General features: G+C 35.8%; 1 non-coding gene across 1 annotated transcript; it reads left to right on the forward strand.

The window, feature by feature from the left end:
• Positions 1 to 385: 385 nt before the first annotated feature.
• Positions 386 to 492, forward strand: LOC123573737 (U6 spliceosomal RNA). The gene has a single exon (XR_006698475.1). It is a non-coding gene; the product is annotated as a U6 spliceosomal RNA (small nuclear RNA).
• Positions 493 to 5,244: the final 4,752 nt, after the last annotated feature.

A 5,244-nucleotide genomic window follows, 5' to 3' on the forward strand; every position in this document is an offset into this window, starting at 1 on the left:
AGGAAACGTTCTTAAAGGAAATTAAAAGTGCTACTTCAGTGAACACAGGAATGATGAAGTGAAACAGCCTTATTGCTGATATTAAGAAAGTTTGCTTACTGTGGGTAGATCAAACTAGCCACAACATTCCCTTAAGTTAAAGTTGAATCCAGAGTGAGACCCTAACTTTCTTCAATTCTATGAAGGCTGAGAGGGGTGAGGAAGCTACAGAAGAAAAGTTGGAAACTAGCAGAGGTTGATTCTTGGGATTTAAGGAAAGAAGCCATCTTCACAACATAAAACTGAAAGATGAAGCAGCAAGAGCTGATGTAGATGATGTAGCACATTATCCAGAAGATCCAGCTAAGATTATTGATGAAAGTAGCTACATTAAACAACAGATTTTGTGTTGGATTCAGCAGCACACATACTGAAACTGGAATGATACAGAAAAAATTAGCATAGCCCCTGCTAAGTGGTGTCATGCAAATTCATGAAGTATTTCATATTTTTAGCTATAAAGATACTAGAGGCAAGCTTACGAAAGACTCTTCTAGACATTGGTCTGGGTAGAAAATTCATGACCAGGATCTCAAAAGCAAAACAACAAAAACCAAGATAGTCAGATGGTACTTGATTAAACTAAGAAGCTTCTGCACAGCAAAAGAACCAATCAACAGAGTGAACAGACAGCCTACAGAAAGGGAGAGGATGTTTGTAAACTATGCATCTGACAGGGAACTATATCCAGAATTTACAAGGAACTCAAACAACTCAACAACAAACAGATAACCCCATTAAAGGGTGGCCAGAAGATGCTAATATATTTCAAAAGCAGCATAATTTTCATACATTTGTTGGTTATTTGTATAAAAATCTATTGAAAAATAGAAAATTTTCAAATTTTTATTTTCAATAGATATGCCTCATACTAGCAGCCAACAAGCATACAAAAATGCTGAACATTGTTAATCATCAGAGAAATTTAAATTAATGCCACAGTGGGATGTCATCTTACACCAGTTAGAATGGCTATTATTTGAAAAGACAAAAAGTAACAAATGTGGTTGAGGAGGCAGAGAAAAGGGAAGGCTTGTACACTGTTGGTGAGAATATAAATTGGCATACCATCTATTTAAAACAGTATGGGGATTTATCAAAGAACTAAAAATGGAGCTGCCATTTGATCTAGCAATCACACTGTTGGGTATCTACCCAAAGGAAAAGGAATAATTATATCTATCAATAAGATTACTGCACTCATATGTTTATTGCAGTACTATTCATAACAGCAGAGATTAGGATTCAACCTAAGTGACCATCAGAGGAGGATTGGATAAAAACAATGTATATATACGCAATAGAATAATATTCGACCATTAAAAATAATTAAAGCATGTATTTGAAGCAACATGGATGGAACTGGAAGCCATTATCCAAGTGAAACATCTCAGAAGGAGAAAGAAAAAAAAATACTGTATGTTCTCACTTACAAGTGCAAACTAAATAATGTATACATGTGGACATAATGTATGGACTTGGAGACTCAGATAAGCCGGGGTGGGAAGGGGGGTGGATGATGGGAATTACCTAATGGGTACAATGTACATTATCTGGATAATGGATACACTAAACACCCACACTTCACAACTACACAATATAGCCATGTAACAAAATTGCACTTGTATCCCTTAAATTTATACAAAACAGGCCAGGCAAGGTGCACTTTGGGAGGCAGAGGTGGGTGAATCACCTGAGGTCAAGAATTCAAGACCAGCCTGGCTAACATGGCAAAACCCCGTCTCTACTAAAAATACAAAAATTAGGTGGGCATGGTGGCACACGCCTGTAATCCCAGCTACTGAGGAGGCTGAGGCAGGAGAATCACTTGAACCCGGGAAGCGGAGGTTGCAGTGAATCGCAATTATGCCATTGCACTCCAGCCTGGGCAACATGAGCGAAACTCCATCTCAAAAAAAAAAAAAAATTATACAAAACAAACAATTTTCAGTGGAGACAATAAAAGGCTTCTATTAGAAGAAGATGCCACCTAGAATTTTCATAGGTAGAGAGAAGTCAATACTTGACTTAAAAGCTTCAAAAGACAAGTCAACTCTCTTTTAGGGGTTAATGAAGCTGATGTTTAGAAGTTGAAGCCAATGCTCATTTACTCAAAAATCCTAGAGCCCCTAAGAATTATGTAGTTTATTCTGACTCTGTTCTATAGATGGAACAATAAATCCTAAATGACAGTACATTAGTTCATAGCATCATTTACTGAATATTTTAAGCTTATGATTGAGATCTATTGCTAAGAAAAAAAGGTTTCTTTCAAAATATTAATGCTGCTTGACAATGTACCTAGTCACCTAAAGTACTGATGGAGATGTACAAAGAGATGAACATTGTTTTCATGCCTACTAACACAACATCTATCCTGTAGCCCATAGATAAAGGAGTAATTTTGACTTTTAGGTCTTCTTATTTAAGAAATGTATTTTGTGAACTATAGCTGCCATAGACAGTAATTACTGTGATGAATCTGACCTAAGTAAACTGAAAATCTTCTGGAAAGGATTCACCATTCTAGATGTCATTAAGAAAATTCATGATTCATGACAGGAGTCCTAAACACCAACATTAACAAAAGGTTGGAAGAAGTTTATTCCAACTCATATGGATTACTTTCAGAGGTTTAAGACTTCAGTGAAGTAAGTAACTGCAGATGTGGTAGAAATTAAAAGACAACTAGACTTACAAGTGGAGACTGAAGTTGTTACTGAACTAAAATCTCATGATAAAACTTGAATGGATGAGGAGTTGTTTCCTATGGAAGAGCAAGAAGGTGGTTTCTTGAGATCAAATCTACTCCAGGTCAAGATGCTGTGAACATTGTTGAAATGACCACAAAGGATTTAAAATATTAGATAAATTTAGTTGATAAAGCAAACTGTAGGGTTTGAGAGGATTAACTCCAATTTGGAAAGAGGTTTTATTATGGGTAAAATGCAATCAAACAACATCACATGCTACAGAGAAATCCTTCTGCAAGGACAAGTCAATTAATGAGGCAAACTTCACTTTTGTTTCATTTCAAGAAATTGGCATAGCCATTCAAACCTTCATCAACCACTACCCTCATCAGTCAGCAGCCATTAATATCAAAGGAAGACCCTCCACCAGCAAAACAATTATGACTTGCTGAAAGCTGAAATGATCATTAGCATTTTTATCAATAAAGAATTCTTAAATTTAGATTTGTTCTTATTTTTTGAGACGGAGTCTTACTCTGTCGCCCAGGCTGGAGTGCAGTGGCGCGATCTTGGCTCACTGCAAGCCCCGCCTCCCGGGTTCACGCCATTCTCCTGCCCCAAGTAGCTGGGACTACAGGCACCCGCCACCACACCCTGCTACTTTTCTCTATTTTTAATAGAGACGAGGTTTCACCGTGTTAGCCAGGATGGTCTCGATCTCCTGACCTCGTGATCTGCCCACTTCGGCCTCCCAAAGTGCTGGGATTACAGGCATGAGCCACTGTGCCCGGCCTGTAGTTTGCTTTTTTAAACCTAATTCTATTGTACACTTAATAGATTATGGTGTAGTATAAATATAACTTTTATACACATTACGAAACAAAAAAATTGTGTGACTTATTTGTGATATTTGCTTTACTGGATCTAATCCAGCAATATCTCTTAGGTATGCCCTTAAAAGGGATTTGACAGCTTGTGGATTTTGGTATGTTCACAGAGTCCTAGAAAAAGTCCAATGAATACCAATTCAATGAATTTAATCCCATGAGGGCTGTACAGGAGGAGGTGCCCATTGAATCTCCTTGTCTATTCTGCACACAGGTAATTGCTTCTGTTCATCTAAGACTAAAGGACAGATAGATTTTGTATAGCAATGTTTTCATTCTCTGGTGGAGAATTATGCACTTGTACTTCTAGGAACTTAAACTATGTAAGAGTTTTCATCTATGAAAATTTATATTCAACATAACAAGTAATAGGAATTCACGAGTAATGACTAACTCAAATGATTAGGTTAAGGTGTATGTTCTTTAAATAATACGTTTATCCCTGAGAAAATGGCTGTGTTATCACTATTTGCACTTGGAAATCAATTGAATAAATATACTAGTTATAGTGATAGATTGTAGGCAAATCTACCAAAACACATAAATTTTTTTTTAACACATAAACAATTTTAACAGTATTAACAAGACATTTAAAGCTCATGTAATAATGCAATCTGAATGTCCAACCCAGTCCTCTCCTCTACAACTTGGGATTGACCTTGTCATCTTCTTCTGAATATTTCCAAATTATTTTATATTAATATGTCTTAAAATAACCTCATCAACTCTACTGACCTTCCCTTCAGGTCATCTAGAAGTAGAACTTTTTAATTATGTAAAGAACCAGCCAGGAGACCCCTTTATATTCAGGACAGATGAGGCAGCCACTTTTCTGGGAATAAATTATAATAGAACACAGATGTTCTGATTTTATTTGGTTTGTTTGGGATTGCTCCTCTGGTTGTTTCTCAGAAAGTTCCTGAAGTTTTAAAGGGTTTTTAAACTCTCTGCCTAGGAGTTTCAAATCACTGAATAATTAGTTGAGGATTTTTTATTAAAGCCAAGAAACAGTTATTGAGCACTTGTAAATGCTACCAAAAAAGTGCTCACAGGACCAAAATGATTAAGAAAGTTGCTGCTTACAAGGAGTTCTTAGTCCATCCAAGCAGCCTGATCTATAAGCAAGAAATTGCTTTAGTGTAGCTGTAAGATGCCATGGATGAGGATAAGAATTATTTCTGAATCAGATATCATGGATAATAAACAAATTCACCCTAATGAATATATTAAGTAGGTCCTAAATGGGTTATAATTTATTTAGACACCTATCAAGTAGATTTATCTAAAAATAGGTTATATATTATCCATTTAATTCTATATTTAGCATTTTTCAGTTTTCACTTTTATACTGAGTCAGTAATGTTTAGTTAATACTACCTGGCCAGTTGCAAGATTTGGGTTTTGAATTCAGAAATCCTTCAAAATCCTAGACTTCTATAAAATATTCTGACTGTCATTCTCAATATTTTCTTCAGCACATTATGGTGTAAGATAGTAACTATATTATTACAATGCAAACCACATTTGATGGACAATAAATTTATTCTCTGTACTCATTCAAAAACTGAAAGAGTGACAAATAACTTCCTAGCTTAAGTGCCACTTTCATGAGTTTAAATAAGCAC

This window comes from Macaca fascicularis, chromosome 5 (genome assembly GCF_037993035.2).
Source record: "Macaca fascicularis isolate 582-1 chromosome 5, T2T-MFA8v1.1".
In the NCBI taxonomy this organism is placed as follows: Eukaryota; Metazoa; Chordata; class Mammalia; order Primates; family Cercopithecidae; genus Macaca; species Macaca fascicularis.